Raw genomic sequence first — 21,759 nt, 5'->3', positions numbered from 1 at the left:
CATCAGCTCGAGACCAGGGGGCAGTTGGGAACCAGGGTCTGTGTATCTAAGACAAACCTGAGTTAATGAAGGCAAAATATCTGTTAACGTGCCCCTTTTTGCTTTTCTATTTGCTTGCTTGCACGTTAGCTTTTCAACTAGGGCCTCCCCTCCCTTTAGATCCTGGTAAATGGATGGAAATATTACATTTCACGGCCTTTGGCTGTCCCTAAGATGTTTGCAAATCTCCAGGTGAAGGAGGAGCACTGGGGGAGGAGGTAGTGCTTGCTTTCTGAAGACATAAAACTCCACACCTGGCTTCATTTCCACACACCTGAAGCTCACACACATCCTGACCCCTCGTGGAGATTTGGGAGTAGGTATTGAGGATGGGGAGGAGGTGCTCAAGAGATGGAGGAGGGTTTTGCCTTGCAGAAATGCATCCAGAACATGAGGAATCCAGAAAATGTTCTTTGGTGACCCCACCATGCTGGATTTCATTTTGTCCCGTCCTCTCCATCTTTTTGGCTCCCTCCCTCGTTCATGCATCTCTCCCCTTCCTTTTTAGCCGCAAAACAACCCATTCCTTCCCTGTCTCACCCAGGGCAGCCTCCTCATTCTCTGAAGTCTCAGTCCTTGCTGACATTCATCCCACAAGATCTCATTTACCCCAGCCTGGCCTCTCCAGGCTAAAGATTCTGTACCAGTTAGAGTTCTGGGGCCAGCTGTACTCTCTGTTTTTAATTTCACTTCTCTAGGAAAGTTTCTTTTGGAAATTCCACCCTTGTTCAGCTGAACTAAGAGAGTCAGGGCAAGAATGCTGGTGGGGTTGTGCATGGCTGGAGACCCAAAGTTGTTCTGGTCTCCCCCGTTCCAGCTTGTGCCTGTAGAGAGCAGATGAGCTCGCCAGCAGGGAAACCCAGCAGCTGGGTAGGGGCACAGCTCCTTCCCAGTTGGCATGATCGCTGTACTCCAGAAGCTCCCTGGGAGGGGAAACATGTTCTAGAAACATCTATCTAGAGAGCAAATTTGCCCGGAAGTTTTTTGTTCACTTTTTAAATAGACTTCATTTTTTAGAGCTGTTTTAGATTCATAGCAAAACTGAGAGGAAGGTACAGAGATTTGCCATATACAGCCTGCCCCCCGACACACATAGCCTCCCCCACTATCAACATCCCTCACCAGAGTGGTACATTTGTTACAACTGATGAACCTACACTGACGTGTCATTATCACCCAGAGTCCATAGTTTACATCAGGGTTCACTCTTGATGTTGCACATTCTATGGGTTTGGACAAATTACAGTAGGTATCCACCATTACAGTATCATACAGGGTAGTTTCATTGCCCTAAAGACCCTCTGTGCTCCACCTGTTCGTCCCTCCCTCATTTCTGCCCCAAAGTTTTCTTCTTAAAAATGCATTTGAAGTTCGATTTTCATTCATAATATGTTCATGTTTGTATTAATATAAAAATAATATATTCTTCAGGTTTGCAGTATCTGTACATTTATATCGTCTGCTATGTGTCAGGCACTGTACCAGGCTGGGGCCTGAGTGGCAAGCAGGACTGATAAGGAACTGAGGATCTAGGTGGAGAGACAGATGTTAATCAGTCAGCCCAACCAATGGTATTTATCTGGAGGCTGTGTACCTTCAAGGGTCTAGTAAACCTGGTTGTCAAGTTGTATGCTACTCTCTTCCAAAATCTTTGTGTAGCTATTCCAACATTTGGCTCACAGTAGGCACTTAGTGGACATTGGCTGAATGATTGAGTAAAGGGGTAAATGTATGAATTATAAAGTTTGACTGTGATTCTCATCTCGGAGGGTTATGGTTAATTTTATGTGTAAACTTGATGGGCTAAGGGATGCCCAGATAGCTGGTAAAACATTATTTTGGGGTGTATTTGTGAGGTGTTTCTGAAGAGATTAGCATTAGGTTTCAGTAAAGAAATGGGCCCTCACCAATTGAGGCGGGTGATCATCCAATCCACTGGGGGCCCGGATGGAACAAAAAGGCAAAGGAAGGGTGAATTCTTTCTCTCCTCTTGAGCTGGGATGACTGACCATCTTCTCCTGCCCGCAGACATCTGAGCTCCTGGTTCTTGGGCCTTTGGACTTCAAGGCGTACACCAGTGACCCCTAGTTCTCAGCCCTTTGACCATAGAAGGGAAGCTACACCCTCAGCTCTCCTAGTTTTCAGGCCTTTAAACTCAGACTAAATTATAGCACAGGATTTCCTGGGTCTCCAGTTTGCAGACAGCAGATTGTGAGACTTATCAGCCTCCATAACTATGTGAGCCAATTCCTAGAATAAATCTCCCCTTTGCTCTCATTCTCTCTCTCTATTCTATTGGTTCTGTTTCTCTGGAGAACCCAGACTAACACAAGGAGCTTGATACAGTCCCTCTAGGTTAGAGATGAAATCCAGGGAGTGGAATCCAAAAACACTGGTGCTTAAAGATTCTCAGAGATGATTGAACTTAACCGCTTAATAGAGAGTTGAGGAGGATGAGGCCTAGAGAAATAACACGGACATGCAACTCATCCAAACTATAACTAACTAGAACTCTAGTTTCTGGATTAAGCACTGTGGATGTGAATGCACTGCCCATGTTGCTCGTCCTTCCAGGCACACTCAGATGATTGGTAACCCTGCTTGGTATAGATGTCAACACACATGATGCATTCACTGATAGGGATCATCACCAAGCTGGTGTTTCTAGGGCCAGAGTTAACCAATGTCAAGGTCATAGTGATGTGGGATCGGTGAGCCAAGGAGTCGAAAGAAAGATTTCTTGGACTCTCAAGGTCTGGCAGTAGTACTCTTTTATTTAGAGAATAGTGTGGGATAGCGTGGGGACAGGACCCATGGGCAGTCAGAGCTGCTGCAGGCATGGGTTGAGGGTAGGGCTAAATTTAAGGCATAGGTATGTGAGTTATCTCTTTACAAGACAAAGGAAAGAATATGTAAAAAAAAGTCATTAAAATGGTATCAGTGCAGGTGGGGTCTGGTTATTGGGGGGGGGGGTCCTATAATTTTTAGATAAGAATCAAACTGGATTAAGTAAGTGGCTGAAGCCACCACTTTAAATGTTATTTTTAGCTAAAGACAAAGGAGGATGTTTGGGGTGGAGGGGGGTGTTGATCATGGGAGATTACCACACAAGTACAGTAAACAAGATGCAGATTTAAGTCCTTGCCTTTGGCATTGATTAAGAGTTTCTAGAGATAAGGTCATCCCCCCTTCTTCCTGGTACAGAGAGGGAGACACCTTTACACACGGAGATTTCCTTTACAATGTAAATGTCTCTTAACAAAGGGTAAGTAAATTCTACTCTTCAGAGCCTCCTTCCCATCTGCAGTTTTTAAAAGTAACCAGCCTAAAATAATCCTCATCAATAGTGTGGATGCTGGCTGCTTCCCTAGCCCCCTGACTGCCTGCTGGAGTGTGAGTCAAGAGCATGGGGCTGAAAAAAACAGGCTGCTAGGAGCCAGGGAGATGGGTTGGCAGGAACGCATGATCTGTAGACTATCTTTGGTCTATTCCTGGCTGGATTTCCATTTAATTAAGTGCATGATGATCCACCAGCAGTGGATGATGAGGTTGCCATCCCTGGAGGTCTCCTGGCTCATGTAGTGGCTTCCCCACTGAAGAGGCTTCAGGAGTCTCTTGGGGGCTCTTTTTGGGGGTCTTGGGAGCACCACTAGTGAGCTACACAGGTGTGTATCTGTGTGTCCTCTGGTTTCTGTAGGTGTGAGGTAGGGTGATTTAGACAAAAGACAGGTTTTGGGGAACTAGAATTCAGCCTCTGTGCCTTGCTAGGTGGTGTGTTCTTGAGCAAGTCACTGAGCTTTTCTAAGTCACTTCAGTTTCATCCTCTGTATCATCTGTGATGGGGGATAATATTGACAAGAGATTTTCACATATCGAGGTATGCGGGGTATCTTCTGGTTCAAAACTGATTAGGCTTGAACTACAGAAGCCTGACTTATGGCCTATCAAACACACGTTGTACATCTGCTTTAACCATTAAAGAACGCACTCTCAAGAATGCATACTTCCCCTCCTATGCCCTATTGGTAATGCCCAATGCCCCTGGTAGTCCATTTCCCAACATTAGGGTCATGTTGACCTGCTAATTTGCAATGGAATACCTCTTTGAAACTTTGATGAATATGTATCCTGGGCATGTTAATGTATGTTCTTTGTTCTAAAAAGGCATGAGTGTACTGAAAACCATGCTTCTCTAGAATGCTTTCTTCCTTTGTGGAAACTGCCCTCCCAAATTATAATCCTTACCCTGGCTCAGGTAACACTCACCTTATCTCTCTTATCTATAGAATGGTTATTGGTTATTTTGCGTCAACATTATTTACCTCACAAAACGGATGTGAGGGTTAGGAATAACATCTGGGGTCGACCCTGTTGCTGAGTGGCTAAGTTCACATGTTCCTCTTTGGTGGCCTGGGGTTTTGCCAGTTCGGATCCAGGGTGTGGGCATGGGACCGCTTATCAGGCCATGCTGAGGCGGCGTCCCACATAGCACAACCAGAAGGACCACAACTACAGTATACCACTATGTACTGGGGGGCTTTGGGGAGAAGAAGAAGAAGAAGAAGAAAAAAAAAAAGGAATAACACCTGTCAAATGCCCAGCACAGTATTCAGTAGATGGAAGCTGTAGGTGATGGTCATCATCATAATTATTAGGTAAGGGGCCCCACTCTCTGATATCCATGAGGATAAGAGCTGAGATCAGAGTTTGTATAATAGTTAGTGTCTCCTTCAGAGAGGGCAAAGGACTCCTGCCCCCACCCCCCAGCTGCTTCCTGTCAGGTCCTATTGGACACTATGTGGCTCTAATATTATGTGAGGACTTGATGGAGGCACCCTGTCAGTTCGACATCAGGTCTTCAGGTCCTCATGACATTGCTGTGGGGGGTGGTGACGCAAGTGCAGGTGACTAAATTGAGTGGGGCCTGACTTCCCTACGATATTAGTAAGACATCCCTTCCATTGGAACATTCTACATTGATTGGTCCAGTACAGGATAGATTCTAGAGCATTTTCAAGAAAACATAGTTTTCTAGGCAACTTGATATGATACAAAGAAAGTGGGTTTTCCAACCCGCAGACTTAATAGCAAATCCTGGCTATGAAACTCACTCACTGTGAGAAATGGGACAAATTAACTGACTTCTCTGAGCCTCAATTTCTTCTGCAAAATTAGGGAAAAAATTAGGAAAATAGGGTGAAATGAAATATCCCAGGTGCACTTGTCCTCGCAGGCTGCCATAACAAAATACCACAGACTGGGGGCTTAAACACCAGACATTTATTTCCTCACAGTTCTGGAGGCTGGAAATCTGAGATCAAGGTGTTGGTAGGGTTGCTTTCTTCAGATCTCTCCTTGGCATACTGATGGCTGCCTTCTCTCTTTGGCCTCACGTGGTCTTTCCTCTGTGCTTGAGCACCCCTGGTGTGTCTCTGTGTTCAAACTTCCTCTTCTTATAAATACACTGGTCACATTGGATTAGGGCCCACCCCAAAGGCCTGGCCTCATTTTAACCTAATCACATCTTTAAAGACCCTACCTCCAAACACAGTCACATTCAGAGGTACTGGGGGTTAGGGTGTCAACATACAAATTTTGGAGGGACACGATTCAGCCCAGAACACCAGGTAAAGCTTGTAGCCATGTAGTGGCCTCCATAGGTGTTCATCATTATGGGACCTTGCCATTTCTTTCCCCAGACTCTTTCTCCCTGCTCCTGTTTCTGGAATGTTTCTGTGGTTTGGGAGTTGGTAATTATGCAGGCGGGTGATAGTGGTATATTTCACAGAATTTAATAGTAAAAGCTAATTAATGGCAGGAAGAGAGAAACATGAAAAGCCTGCTCAGCATTGCTCTATAAACAAGGAGTCTATCCTCAGGTACTTTTCTGGGCCTAGTATTACTGAGAATTGTTTGCTGCTTCTGGAATATGCAGACAATGTGTTGCCACCAGGTCAAAAACATGTGCATTACAAAACTCACCTCTTGTGCCTTTTGTGATGGGCTGTTTGCTGCATAAGTGAAGAAAGGGCGTTTAGGGGATATTTATATATCCACATAAGCAGAACCTCTTTGGTCAGAAGGTCTTGTTCAGCAGCATTTTTATTTATGTTACAGTCCTTGAAAGAGTCTAAGTAATCTTAAAATTGAAGTGTACTTAAACACCATGGAGGGCCTTATAAGTGGCAGGTACTATACTGGATTTTGGGGACTGTAGGGGAGGAAGAGCTTTCCTCTACCCACTCTAGGTCCTTCTGGCTGGGCTACGAATAACAGGAGAAAATCAAACAAAGCTTTATAACATGTATACAAGTGAGAGACTCAGGAAAACTGAGCAACTTGCCAAAATGGTGGAGGTTCTCATCTTAAATACCATCTTCAGTTACCAAGGAGGATGTTGTGGGTAGGGGGAGTCAGTTATGGGAGATTACCAGAAAAGCACAGCAAACAAGAGTAAGATTATCATGCAGATTTAAGTCTGCATTGATGAGTTTTTAGAGATAAGGTCATCTTCACTTCTTCCTGGTACAGAGAGGGAGACATCTTTACAGACAGAGATTTCCTGTACAAATGGAAATGTCTCTTACAAAGGGTAACTTCTACTTTTCAGAGTTTCCCTCATGTCTGCAGTAACTAGCCCAAAATAATCCACATGCCAAAGAGACATATCTTGGGGTGGCCAATTCCGATCCCCCACAGGATACAGAGAGAGTCTTGACAGCCTCTCTGCTTTCAGGGAGGTCAACCTTCTACAACATTCTGTACATCTGTTGTACCTCCCATGCAAGGCAGTAGTACTTTCTATATGTAATGGCTGGCTAGTGGTCACCAGCCCTGTGCTTGAACAATTGAGATGCTGGGATGCTTGCTACCTCACAAGACCTCTCTGATTTCTGAATTTCCGGATACAGAGTTGGATCTCTGCCCCACCTGCCTCACTCTCCAGGTTCAAGTATCCCTTTCTGCCCAGGCGAGGCTACCATAGCCTTTGGGGTAGGGCCAAATAGGCTCTGTACCATCAGTTTATGCTCTTGGGATATGGTTCCCAGAGCTGACATCATCCTGATTGGGCTTCTTACCATTTGCCACAATCTTCCTAAAAGTGTGGCCTCCAAAATGGACCCAATTCTGGAGCAGTCCAGCTTCAGGGTGGAGGTGGGGGGCAGCATTCCCCACTGAGACCTAAGTACCATTTCCTCCGGATGCAGTGGGGTCACAGATGGTTTTTCTAAAGGCAAGAGACTTTTTCTCTAATTTTTGATGTTCAGATTCTTCGTTAAGTCACCTGACTTCCCCTTTCTCCACATTAGGGTGACATAATGAAACCACATGTCTCTCATCTCCTTTCTTATGATGAGTAATAATGTTGTTTTATTTGTAAAAATGTTGACTAGCTATGAAGAAGTCTGGTGTAGCAAAAGCCCAGCCCTAAATATTTTATGGATTTCTAAAAGCCTGACCTGTGGTTTGAGCTGCAAAGAGGATGACAGGAATTCCTCTGTCTTTCCAGAATAGCCCGAGTAGCTGGGAGCCCAAGGACGGGTCATGTCTTTTGCACAATTGCAGTCATTGCAGCAAATTCTTATCTCTGGGTTCAAGGTGAAAAGGACTTTGGAATTCTCAAAGACAGATCTTAAAATATATGTTATACAAACATAACAAATCAATATAAATGATAATAATAGTCAACACGCACTTGCAGTGCACACTGTCATTCAGGCTTTAGATCAACACTATAAGACCTTTTAACAGATGAGGAAACTGAGGCACAGGGAGGGAGGTAATCTGTCTAAGGATCCATAGTCGGTTGGTCAGCGGTAAAGCCAGGACACAAACCCAGTTTATTTGGCTGGGATTCAGCAATTCAGGCAGGGGCAGAAACCAAGACCAACCAAGGCCCTCCTTGAGCTAGGTTTCAGGGAAAACAGGGGCAGGGCAGAAAGCAGAGGGAGCCCCAGGGCCCATCTCGAGGAGCTGGTGGCATTCTAAGTGGGGAATGGATGACTTGCACCTGAACACGCGCGCGCACACACACACACACACACACACACACACACACACACTGTGTCAGGAGAGGAGGGGAAGAAAGAGGGAGCATGGTTGGAATTCTGACTGGGAGAATCAGGGAAGGCTTTCCCAAAGAGACCTCTGAGTTAGACTCTGAAAGACAGAATTTCGACAGCAGGAGGGGACGTGGGGAGCAATGTCACAGATCTTTCCAGGCAAGGGAACAGCAGAACAAAGTTTTGGCAGGGACGAGGTCTGGCACATCCCTGCAGAGGGCTGGGTGTGGCTGGAATGTGGGACCTGGGGGCGGCGTTAACCAGGGTAGGAGATGGTAATAACAGACTCCCGTGGGCCTTCAGTTCTGAAGAGCTTTCACATACGCTCTTCCACAGCCACGCCTTTGAAATTTGTTTTTGCGGTGCCCTCTGCTTCAGATGCTCTCTTCTCTCTCCATTTCCACCTCGGAGCTCCAGGCTAAGAATAAATGCATCTCTTCGCTGAAGCCTGTATTGATCCCTGTGGTGGGAAGGGCGCGCTCACTCTCCTGAGGCTGCAGGACTCGTTCTTCTTGTTCTTCTCATGGTTCTTGGTTCCCCGTGGTCACCTGACCCCAGGCCTGTGGTTACTTGGGCAAAAGTGCCCTGGGAAGGCCTGGGAGGGAAGGATGGTACCCTGCTCATCTCTGTCCCTTCTCAGGACCGTCTCTGGCCCTGCACGTGGGCCTCTCATCTCAGTCCTTGCCTCCTCAGCCCCTCCTGCTCATTTAGTCCGTGCACCTGTGGAGGGAGCCTCTCAGCCAGTCCCCCAAGAGGGCCCCCAGTGGGCCCCAAGAGGCCTGGCACTAACTGTACCATAAATTCATTATTCTCTGAGGAGCAGGTGGAACAAAGCTGTGACTGCTGTCTAGTCTTGAGACCCCTCACCAAGGTTTGTATTCCCCTCTCCCAGAAAATATGCCAAGCAGAAGAATAGAGAGACTCCTGCTTGCAGAATGTCTTGCAGCAGCCCCTCTGGGTCTACAAAGTATGTTTGCTTTTCAACGTTTCAACTTGACAATTAAAAAACAAAACACTTGCCCCCATTACAAATGCAGTCAGAGAATGATGGTAGCATGTCTTTGGGGGAGCCCCCTTTCTGCTCTAGGGGAAGAAAAAAGGGGCTTGAAGCTACTCTCTGGCAGCCCCTTAGGCCCCAGGCCCCATGAAGTTTCAGCCTGTGCCCAAGGCAGGGCCAGTGGTAAGGAAATAAAGGGAACGCACACCATTTTGTCTGGTCTCTTGGTGTCCAGAAACTTCCTTTTTACTGCTATAGAAAGCGTCACAGTGATGTCTCACCCAGAGAGGCCAGTTATGCCTCGTTTGCTCCTGAGTCCAGAGTCCTCTGCAAGCCCCAGCGACCAGCCAACATGGACAACACGCAAATTGCTAACCTTGGACTTCAGAGGCCTCCTGGTGTTTGCTCTGCCCTCTCCCCCTTGAGGATCATGTGCTTTGGCAAAGATGAAAGCAGAAAGGAGTTAAACGCGTTCACTGTCTTCTGTGGTCTGCTGTCATGATCAATCCTGAACCTTCCTTGCTTCTCTTCTTTCTTCTAGCAAAGCTGAAGGGCTCCTTCTGTCAGCCTTAGTGCACTCCCCATCCCCACTTGGGGCTGTAGCCTGCCCGCCCTGCTCTCGTGGGTCTCTGCCACATCTGTATCTTTCTTGTGCCTCCAGGATGCACTGGACAGCTGTGAAGATTGTTCGCTGCACAACCCTAGGGGGCGCCACTCACAGAAGTGATGAGGGGAATTGCACAGGGGTGCACAATGGCCCCGTGGGCCCCCTTCCATATTTCATACACTGTCTTTGTCATGTCAGAGTCCATCAGAGGCTTCCCTGAGTCGGTAGCTCTGAGTTCCTTTTCCCATTTTTGAGAAGAGTATTGCACAGAGAAATATTTCTCGATTATAAACAAAAACAGTTCAGGGACTATGATAAGTAGTAATTAATACTTGGCCTCTGTGTTGGGAAGAGACCAAGGGAGTGATGAGGAGTGGAGAGAAATAGAGCACGTAGTCCTTAAATCAAACGATAACTTCTACTCAGTTCCAGCAGATCCTGGCCATGCAGGGTTGAAAGCAGAACATTGCCATATCTTCTGGTTTATTCCATAGAAGTGGAAGTCTGTCTTTTTAGATGAAGTCTCTTGGTTTTCAATGTTGCCTTAAATGAAAAACAAATGAAGAAACAGATATGAAATGGGGCCAAACAAAACGACTATGAACTGCTCTCGTTCTACCGGCTGTGGGTACTACTGATTTCTGCTTTACGTCCTGAAAGGCAAAATTGTCACAGAGAAAGAACCTCATCATCAGAGGTTCTGTTTCCAGTGATGGAGACTTTCTTTCAGCAGCATCCATCCTGCAGTTTTGAAGGCTAGGTGGCACCTATGAGATCTGTGGGATTTTCCTATTATGATGGCACCTTCCTCTCTCCTTGATTCCATAATTTCTTTTTCTTTTTTTTTATTTTTTATTTTTTATTTTTATTGAGTTATTGATAGGTTACAATCTTGTGAAATTTCAATTGTACATTAATGTTTGTCAGTCATGTTGTAGGTGCACCACTTCACCCTTTGTGCCCACCCCCCACCCCACCTTTCCCCTGGTATCCACTAAACTGTTCTTGGTCCATAGTTTTAAATTCCTCATATGAGTGGAGTCATACACAGCTTATCTTTCTCTTGCTGGCTTATTTCACTTAACATAATTCTCTCAAGGTCCATCCATGTTATTGCAAATGGAATGATTTTGTTCTGTTTTGCAGCTGAGTAGTATTCCATTGTATATATGTACCACATCTTCTTTATCCATTCGTCTGTTGATGGGCACTTAGGTTGCTTCCACGTCTTGGCTACTGTAAACAGTGCTGCAATAAACATTGGGGTGCACAGGACTTTTGGGATTGCTGACTTCAGGCTCTTTGGATAAATACCCAGTAGTGGGATGGCTGGATAGTATGGTAGTTCTAGTTTTAGTTTTTTGAGGTTGATTCCATAATTTCTTGATCAACACATCTTTGTCCTGGCAGTAGGGCTGGGACACTTGATCTCCAGGGATGACAGTCAGTTTGGAGGCAGTCGTGTGCCCTCAGCAGACAGAAAACAGTGAAATAGTTCTATGGTGGGTAAGATCCCTGAGTGCCTGCCCCCCCTCACCCCCTCCCCCATCTCTCAACACCTCCCTGGGGCCCTCTGAACTAAAGGGCAGGAAAGAGTTAATATCTAGCACAGTAGAAAACCTCCAGGCAGCAAATTGGTCACTAAGTTCTTTGACTATCACTCACATGGTTTCCATTTTTAGATCGAGAAAGGAAGTCTAGAGATTTCTTCAGTTTTGCCCGTAACCTCCTGCCTGGTGAGTGGAACTAGACCATCAACTCAGGTTTTAATTTCAATCTCTTTTCACAAGAGCACACGATTTTCAGATATTTAACAGCTCTGAGTATTGAATTTTTAAGACCAGCCTAGGTCCCTAGGTCTTCACCAAGGAAAGGGAACAATGCCGTAAGTAAAAGGACGCATGTAGGGAAAAGCATGGCATGGACACGGGAGGAGCCACCAGGAGTGTAGGACCCTGGTTAAGAACATGCCCCTTCAGCACCGGCCTCAGAACGAACGTGGAGCTGACCTGAGCCACACATGCAGCCTGCCGCTTGAGGCAAGGCCCCCACCTATGCCTAGTATAAATCTGCCAAGTCATAGTCAACCTGAAAACTGGCAAGAGGGAGACCAAATTCCTGGTTGCAGCCGCCAAGGTTTGGGGTGGCGTGTTATGCAGCACCATTGTGGATATAGCTGACTCATTCAGAAATTGGTTAAGACTTTGACGTGAGTCAGACGTGAGTCTCACTTGGCTTCTGTCACTGTCTGTGTGATCCTGACCAAGTTACTAAACTTCTTACCACCATAGTACAGGGCTTATTTTTGTGAAGATTAAATGAGACTAGACATGTAGTTTGTTTAGAATATTATGTGGCACATAGCAGAGTCTGAATATTCTAACTAATAATAATGCTATTTTTTTCTGAGGGGAAATAAAAGTACTTCTGTTATCCTAAAGACTATTCTCATTTTGCACATTTCTTTCCATTCTTGCCCACACGAATACGCCTTTTAGGTCCTTGCAATGATAATGTACCTAGCCACCTCCACTTTGATCATAAACATTTCCCTTTGTTTCTATGTAGCTTTCAGAATCTCATTTTTTTACTGTTTGCAGAAGATTTGTGCAGAAAGATGATAATTTTGCCACAAATTTATAAGATTTCTAGTTTTAAAAAAAATATTGCCAGTGCACAATAAATACTAACTTAAACATTTTATTGGGCATCTGCATGTACCAGGCACAGTTCTAGCAGCAGAGGATATAGCAGTAAATAAAGAAGATAAAAATCTCAGCTCCATGGAGCTCCCACTGCAGTGGTAGAAAACAGACAATAAAAAAAGATGCATAAATAATAATATAGTGTGTCAGATGATGATATGTGATGGGAAAAAATAAAGCAGAGTGGGTGGATGGGAAGTACCAATGAGGTACAGGGTGGTGTTTGCAATTTTAGATAGGATGGCGTGGGAAAGCCCCACCCACCAGTAGAGGCTGAAGAGGGGAGCAGTGGAACCACCTGGATATTTGGGGAAGAGCATTTTCAACTGACTGAGAGATTAGCAAGTGCAAAAGCACTGAATGCCTGGTGTGTCTGAAAAACAGTAAGGAGGCCTGTGTGACTGAAGTGGGATATGTGTGTTGGGGATGGTAGGAGATGACATCAGGAAAATAAAAGGCAGTCAGAATGTGTAGGGCCTTGGCTTTTTTTTTTTAAATTTTTAAATTAAATCTGTCTATCTAGCCTATCTATCTACTTATTTTTATTGTGGTAACATACACACAATATAAAATTGACATTTTTGACCATTTTCAAGTGTAATTTTCAGTGACATTAAGTATATTCTCATTGCTGTGCAACCATCACCAGTATCGATCTCCAGAACTTTTTCATTTTCCCAGATTGAAACTCTTCACCCCTTAAATGCTGACTCCTCCTTCCCCTCCCCCAGCCCCTGGCAACCCCCATTCTCCTTCCTGTGCCTTGGCTTTGACTTTGAGTGTTATGGGAGCTGTTGGTGCATTTTGAAGAGAGAAGTGCTATGATTCGACTTTTTTAATAGGCGCCTTCTGGCTGCTGGGTTGAGAAGGTTCTGAAGGAACGAAGCGGCAGAAGCAAGGAAGCTAGTCAGGAGGCTGCTGTGATAATCCGGGTGAGAGGAGAGGGTGACTGAGATCAGGGTGGTTGCAGGGGACGTGGTGAGACGTGGGACTATGCTGAAGGCAGAGCCAACAAGACTGCCTGATGGATTTGATGTGGGCTTTGAGAGAAAAGGAGGAATCAAGGATGACTCCAAGATTTTTTGGGCTAAGCAACTGGAAGAACAGATTTGCCATAAAGTTAAGTGGGGAAAGATTCAGAGGAGGAAGTTTTCTGGGGGAAGACCAGGAGCTCAGTGTTGGACATGCCCAGAGTGAGATACCTTATTAAATGTTCCAGCTACAATGTTGAAGAGAGAGCCAAATCTGGAGTTCATAGCAGCCAAACTGAAGATAGGGATTTGCAAGTAATCAGTGTGCAGATGGTATCTGATGCCACGAGACTGAGTTCACCAAAGTAGCAAGAACAGCCAAAAAAATAAGCCCTGGGAGCGAGCTTGAAGATGCTGCAAGGTTAAGAGGTCAGGGATACAAGGAGGGATCAGGAAGAAGCAGCTAAGGAAGAGGACAACCAGGAGGATGTGTCTTTGTGGAATTCCAGTGAAGGCGCTGTCCCAAGGAGATCAATATAATCAGTGGTGTGTGCCTGATAGGATCTGTCTGCAGACCTGCTGAGTGTGAGGGTCACTGGCAGGTCAGAGAGCACAGCTGAACTATGAGGAATCGAGATTGAGGAGCAGTTTAGACAGGGCCAGGGTGTCGGGGAAAGGGCCCTAAGGAATGAGTGGGAATTTGTGGATTAGGGAAAACAGCTGCTCAGAGGTGTCCATTTTGGACCCCAGATGCTGGGGTTAATCCCCAGAGTAAAGGAGACCAATGCAGTGGTGGGACATGGGAATGCAGCAATCCTCCTGGGACCTCAGGATCTGCCCCATAAGAAGGTCTCCCATGAGCTCTGAGGCTGCTGGTGCAGCTCTCCTCAGTCAGATGGACCGACTGGCTGCCAGCCTGATGGTGAGAGCTGATGATGGTAGGAGCTGCTAAAATGAGGTCAGGTCTGTGTTATGGGCTGAATCGTGCCCCCTACCCCCACCCCCCAATTTATGTGTTGAAACATTAACCCCCAGTATCTCAGAGTATAACTGTATTTGGAGTCAAGGTCTTTAAAGAGGTGATTGAGTTAAATGAGGCCTTTAGAGTGGGCCCTAATCCAATCTGACTGGGTCCTTATAAGAAGAGGAGATGTAGAAACCAGAGAAGCACACAGAGAGGGGAAAAGGCCATGTGGGACACAGCGAGAAGACAACCATCTGCAAGCCAAAGAGAGAGGCCTCAGAAGAAACCAACATTTCCAACACCTGGATCTTGAATTTCCAGCCTCCAGAACCATGAGAAAATAAATTTCTGCTGTTTAGGTCACCCAGTCTGTGGGAAGACCTGCAAGGCAAGAAACTGAGGCTGGCTTCTGGCCAAAAGCCAGCTTGAACTGGGGCCCTCAGTCCCACAGCCCAAAAGGAGCAGAATCCTTCCGACAACCACCTAAGTGAGCTTGGAGGCGTATCCTTCCCCAGCTGAGCCTTCAGGTAAGACCACAACCTTGGCTGACATCTTGAGTGCAGCCTTGTGAGAGACTCTGAAGCAGAAGGCAGCAAAGCTGTGTCCAGATTCCTGACCCACAGAAACTGTGTGATAATAGATGTGTGTTGCTTTAAGGTGCTAAGTGTGTGCTCATTTATTACTCAGCAGGAGATAAACAATACAATCCTGAAATAGGTCCTTGGGAAATAGAAGTTTGGACAGATCTCCAAGATTTCTTTCAGTGCAAACTTTCTACGGAACAGATTAAGAGCCCACAGTCAGTACTCTTGGATTGGTTAGCTTGTGGCTGCCCATTGATGCCTTGTTTAAAAGCCAGCTTTTTGTGTTTCAGATTTTTGCAGAAGGCAGCTGGAGTTTGTTAAATAGAGTCTCCCTAAAATTCATGTCCATCCAGAACCTCAGAGTGTGACCTTATTTGGAGGCAGGGTCTTTGTAGATGTATTAGGTTGAGATTATACTGGATGAGGGTTGACCCTAAATCCAATGACTGGTGTCCTTGTAAGAAGAGGAGAGGACACAAAGAAACATACAGAGAAGAAGGAGATATGAAGACAGAGGCAGAGATTAGAGTGATCAGCTACAAGCCGAAGAGCGCAAGGATTGCCAGGAGTCACCAAAAGCTGGGAGAGAGGCAAGGAAGGATTTTTTCCTAGATCCGTTGAAGGGAGTGTGGTCCTGCTGACACCTTGAATTTGGACTTCTGACTTCCAGAACTGTGAGAGAACACATTTCTATTGTTCTAAGCCAGCTAGTTTGTGGTAATTTGTCATGGCAGCCCTAAGAGACTAATACAATAGCATATTTACATTTTTAAACTCATGTATGCCATACAGAAGTCACTGGGATTCTTGGAATTTTCATGAAGAATTATACATATTCCATTATGTGGCTATGAAGAAGAATAATTTTGAAGATTCTAGGTAATTTAGAAAACTGCTTATGATACAATGTTCAGAGCAGAAAGCAGAAATAGGTACAGTATGAGCATAACTAGGCTAAAAACAAACCCTCTATGTAGGGAAAGAGAGGAGGCTGTGAGCTGAAATATAAATAGGATCGTAGAACTGTGTAGGATTTGCTCCCTTTTAATTTTTCAAAATTCTTTAATGTTTTTATATTCACTTCTATGCAAAATATTTTAGGAAAATTGAATAAAAGAAATCCAGATTTTAAGAGAGAATGTGAAAAACATTCAGGTTATGGACCATAATCATGAAATGCATGTTTGTGACCCTGCTCCCAACCTAAGACTGATGACATTGGCTATGAAAGCGCAGCATTTGTGTACACTTTCCTTATCTCTCTCTCCTTCCCAGAGGGAACAGCCATTCAAAATGGAAGACATATCAACCATTTTGCCTTTTTAAAAATTGAATTATCATGAATTACGAATCTGTAAATGATAATTACTTGGTTCTACTTATTTTGAGGTTTTGTGACCTCATTTTGTGACATGCTTTTTGATCAAGTGTTATAGACCTAACACTCAAGCATACTGATTTACATAGTTGTACTTCATTTAGTTTCGTTGATGTATAGCTTGCTCTTAAAACATATTCATTCATGGCTTTGTCCAGGTATTTTAGAATAAAGGAATAAAAAAATAAAGAAAACAAAGGAAAAAAAAGAAATCCAGATTTTGAGGAAAAATTTTCAGAGAGCGTGACTTTCGCAAATAGGGACTTGCAGGCATAATTTGACCAAGTCATGGTGATTGTTTTCTTTTCTCTTTCTCTCCCCAGTTTGTGTATTTCCTGGCCTGCTGTCAGGCCTGATTTATCTGAGGCACCCTCAGACCAGTTCCCATTTCAGGAGGACCCGAGGGCAGGATGAAGGGTGGGGAGGGCAGAGCCCTTGAACAGGGACCCTGGACCGCTCAGGGCAAGGCACAGACTTCACAGCGCAGCAAAACTCCGCTTGTTTCTTCAGAAGTCATTACGAAAGGTCTTTTTGGCATTTTTGCTTCCTTTCTGGAGCTTTGGCCCACGCAGCGACCTCAGTGTCTCCTGACCATGGAGTCACGTGCCTTTCTCTACTGTGGAGTTTGAGCTTTATAAAGCCCCAGCTCTTTGGCAATAGAGAGCATGTGGGCCTGACATCAGCAGTGGGGCGAAGTCTTTCTTCGGCTTTCCATCCATGTCCACATGATACCAATGACTTCTGGTGGACTCCTGATTTGACCCTCCGATAGAGGAAGCTGCACTACGCTGATTCTCCTGAGATAGGCCCTTAAATGCTGAGCACAGCACTAGGTAGGCCTTCAGAGTTTACAAAGCTTTCCCAAATACACTCCCATTAGAGCCCCACAGCCACCCTGGAGGCAGGCATCTCAAGTCCATTTCACAGAGGAGAAGATCTGTGTTCAGTGGGAGAATGGGGAAAAGTATGGTTCGAGGACATAACCAGCATGTGTTAAGTCTCTTCCTGGGACAAGCACTGTGTTGGATGCTCTATACACATTTGATCCTTTAAGTGAACTTGTGGGGCAAGTTGTATTTTCATGCTATTTTTCTTTAAAGATAGGATAACTGTGATGGACTGCATGTTTGTGTCCCCCCCAGTTCACATGTTGAAACCCTAACCCCCAATGGGATGGTATTTGGAGGTGGGGCCTTTGAGAGGTGATTAGGTTTATATGAGGTTACAAGTGGGGCCCCCACGATGGGATCAGTGTCCTCATAAGAAGAGGAAGAGATCAAGAGCTCTCTCTCCACCATGTGAGGACATAGCAGGAAGGCCGCTGTCTACAAGCCAGGAAGAGGCCTCTCACCAGACACTGGATCTGCTGTACCTTGACCTTGGACTTCCAGCCTCCAGAACTGTGAGAAATAGATGTTTGCTGCTTAAGCTGCCCAGTCGACGGTATTCTTGTTATAGCGGCGCAAACACACAACAACTAGGCTCAAAGCGAAAAGTGACACAGCAATAAGTGGAAGAGCAGGAACTGGAACTCAGCTCTCTGTCTTGTTTTTAGTGCTTTTTCCCATCACTACCTCCATTAGTTATCTTTTGCTGAACAACAGATCACCCCAAAACAGTAGTTTAAAACAATGACAATAATTTACGATCTCACAGTTTCTATGGATTAGAAATTTGGGAGCAGTTGGAGCTGGGCTATTCTGGCTCAGAGTCTTTCATGGAATCCCAGGCAGGATGTCAGCCAGGGCCTGCTGTCATCGGAAGACTTGACCAGGGCTGGAGGATCTGCTTCCAAGATGGCAGACTCACATGACTGACAAATTGGTGCTGGCTGTTGGCAGAAGGCCTCAGTTTCTCTCCCCCAGGGCTGCTTGAGTGTCCTCACAACATGGCGGCTGGCTTCCCCAAGTGAATGATCCATGAGAGAGCAAGACAGAAGCCACAATGTTTTTTATGACTTTGCCTCAGAAGCCAAATGGTCATTTCTGCAATATCCCCTTGGTTGTAATTATACTTCATAATTTTTTTGATGCTCTGATGCAGTTTTAAAGATTTTATTTTTATTTTTCCTTTTTCTCCCCAAAGTCCCCTGGTACATAGTTGTATATTTTTAATTGTGGGTCCTTCTAGTTGTGGCATGTGGGATGCTGCCTCAGCATGGCCTGATGAGAGGTGCCATGTCCGCGCCCAGGATCCGAACTGGCAAAACCCTGGGCCGCTGAAGCGGATTGCGCGAACTTAACCACTTGGCCATGGGGCTCACCCCTCTGATGCGGTTTTAAACAACTATTTTGAAGTATAATTGATTTATGGTCAACTACACATATATGCAGTGTACAATTTGGTGGGCTTTGACATATGCCTACATCAATGAAACGATCACCATAATGAAGATAACGAATACTTCCATCACCCCCAAAAGTTTCCTTATGCCCCTTAGTAATCTACCCCTACTTCTACTCCTGCCCCCAGGCAACCACTGATATGCTATCTGTTACTAAGTATTAGTTTTCATTTTCAAGAATTTTTTTTTTTAGTGAGGAAGATTGGCCCAGAGCTAACATCTGTTGCCAATCTTCCTCTTTTTGCTTGAGGAAGATTGGCCCTGAGCTAACATCTGTGCCGATCTTCCTCTATTTTGTATGTGGGATGCCACCACAGCATGGCTTGATGAGCAGTGTGTAGATCTGCTCCTGGGATCTGAACCCACGAACCTTGGGCCGCCAAAGTGGAGCACACAAACTTAACCACTATGCCACTGAGCTGGCCCCCCATTTAATTAAATGGAACCACGCAGTACATTCTCTTTTACATCTGGCTTCTTTCTTTCAATGTAATGATTTTGACAACCATCCACGTTGTTATGTATATCAATAGTGCGTTCCTTTTTAAATATTAAAAAATTTTAATAGCTTTATTAAGGTATAATTGACTTATAATAAATTGCCTGTATTTAACATGTACGCATTGATAAGTTTTGACCCATGAATATACACCATGAAACCATCACATTAACCAAGATAATCAAAATGTCCATCACCTCCAAAAGTTTTCTCATGCCCCTTCATAATCCCTCCCTCCTGCTTTTCTCTCTATCCCCAACCCAGGAAACCACCGATCTTGCTCTCACAATGAATTTGATTGCATTTTCTAGAATTTTATACAAATAGAATCATACAGTATTTCTTATTTGGAGATTCATCTATGGAGGTGCATATGTCAACAGTTCACTCTTTTTTATTGCTGAGTACTATTCCATTGAATAGATAGGTCACGATTTGTTTACCTGTGCCTGTCAAAGGAGGTTTGGGTTGTTTCCACTTCTTGGCTGTTGTAAAGAAAGCTGCTACGAACATTCAAATGCAAGTCTTCGTGTGAACAGATATTTTAATTTCTCTTGGGTACATACCTAAAAGTGGAATGGCTAGGTCATATGTAAGTGTGCTGAACTTTTTAAGAAACCGTGAAGCTGTTTTGAAGTGCTGGTACCATTTTACATTCCCACCAGCAGTGTGTGAGAGTCCCAGTTGGTCCCCATCCCTACCAACACTCTGTGTGGGCGGTCTTTCAGTGCAGTCGTTCCAGTGGGGCTGTGTGGTATCTCATCGTGGTTTTAATGTGCATTTCCCTGACAACTAATGTGCTTATTAGCCATTCATATATTGCCTTTTGTGAAGTATTTATTCACACCTTTTGCCCATTTTTGAAACTAAACTGTTTATCTTCTTCTGAGTGAATAAAAGCAAAGTACAGAGAGTGTTATAAACATGTAAGTTATTTACACAGGAAGAGTGGGCCCTGTCTGGTTTTCCTCCTGGCCTCTATAGCTCCCTGCCCACATTGTGACCAGAAATCTGTTGCTGGTGGAGGGGAATTGTAAGGACCTGGGCAAATGCAGCAAAGAGGGTCACACGGCAGAGGAGGCGGGGTAGATATGAGGTTGGCAGGTATCTTATGGCATCATAACCTCATACGACTGGGAAGGTCATTGAGTCTGGGCACCTCTTTCCACTTCTTTTTTGGTGAGAAAGATTGGCCCCGACCTAGCATCTGTTGCCCATCTTCCTCTTTTTCCTTGAGGAGGTTTGTCACTGAGCTAACATCTGTCCCAATCTTCCTCTATTTTGTGTGTGGGATGCCACCACAGCATGGTTTGACGAGCAGTGTGTAGGTCTGTGCCCAGGATCTGAACTGGTGAACCCGGGTCGCCAAAGCAGAGTGAGCGAACTTAACCACTATGCCACCGGGCTGACCTCACTTTCCACCTTTTGATCCCAGCTCCCTTATAGCTCCTGGTTGAAAATCCTTCAAACTATGGATATATAAATTACCAGGAAATTTGGCTGCAAAGTGTAAACACTGTAGATGAATCCCATCTCCAAACTGATGCCCAAGTAAGGCAGAAGTAGTGGGGGGTGTGGGTTGGGTGGTCTTTGCTCTGCCCCCTGAGAGTGGTTTTGCACATCACTGGGCACTTTGCCAACAGTGACGATTAGGATGAGGATTCTAACTATTCTTTACACTGATCGAGCATGAAACAGTTTTAACAGCATGTCCTTGCCTATTCTACTTCTTCCCTCTGAGATGGGCTCGGCATTGGTCACTGAGCCCATTTTACAGTGAACCCAGCTGAGGTTCTGACAGGTTGGGAATAAAGGAGCCACTCCAGCGAGACCAGGGTGGACTCATTCCCAGGGCAGGCTAGCTGTGACTGCCCACGTAGGTGACCTCCCACATAGTTTACCAGCTCTCAAACCACAGTTCACCAGCTCTCAAACCACAGTTCAGGCCTATCTTCTGTTCTCTCTTTTCCCCTTGATTCCACCTCCCTCTGCCATTTTTATTTATTGCACAAACATGCACTGTTCACAAAACAAAGAACAAAAAGAGAAACAACCGTGCTTACCAAACTTTGGAGCCAAAGAAACTTGAGTCCTGTAATCTCAAGGGACCAGTTTTCTCGCCTCTAAAATGCACAGCCACCGTTCCTGCCCCATCGTCTTACGTAGATTCGACAGACCCTCTTCCGGAGCTCACTCGAGCACCAGCCAGAGCTGGCGCTCCTGGTTTGTATTTATTTCTAACTCAGGCCCGCAGGTGGGCCCCTTGAAGTCACCACGACCTTGATCTTCCTTGACCCAGCCCATGGGTGGAGAGGAAGCTCCAGGATGCACGCCACATCTCAGGCGGTCCTCCCAGCAGCGGCGGAGCCCGGCGGCTCCCTCCGTTAATGCCTGCAGCGCCACCCAGCGTCCAGCCTGGAGACCTGTAGCTATCACCAGCAGAAAGCAAGGCGCGTTCTGGGGGAGGAGGGATCGGGAAAGCTCAGCTTTGGTCCAGATCGGATAGGGTGGAAACTATCCCAGGCAAGAAGGGGCTTTCTCCTCCATTGAGGACGAATAGCGGCCCACAAGCCAGCTGGAGCCACTTCCGTAGCTTCTACTGTTGTGA

At 45.4% G+C, this 21,759-nt stretch overlaps 1 protein-coding gene across 1 annotated transcript in view; it reads right to left on the bottom strand.

The window, feature by feature from the left end:
- The window catches only part of CTSB (cathepsin B), a 50,500-nt gene extending 28,986 nt beyond the window's left edge, over positions 1-21,514 (bottom strand). Inside the window, exon 1 of the mRNA XM_070505082.1 lies at positions 21,215-21,514. The gene's annotated coding sequence lies outside the window, so the exon portion shown is untranslated. The remainder of the gene's footprint in view (positions 1-21,214) is intronic.
- Positions 21,515-21,759: the final 245 nt, after the last annotated feature.

Source organism: Equus asinus, chromosome 3, assembly GCF_041296235.1.
Source record: "Equus asinus isolate D_3611 breed Donkey chromosome 3, EquAss-T2T_v2, whole genome shotgun sequence".
In the NCBI taxonomy this organism is placed as follows: Eukaryota; Metazoa; Chordata; class Mammalia; order Perissodactyla; family Equidae; genus Equus; species Equus asinus.
This window is presented reverse-complemented; position numbering and strand designations above follow the sequence as displayed.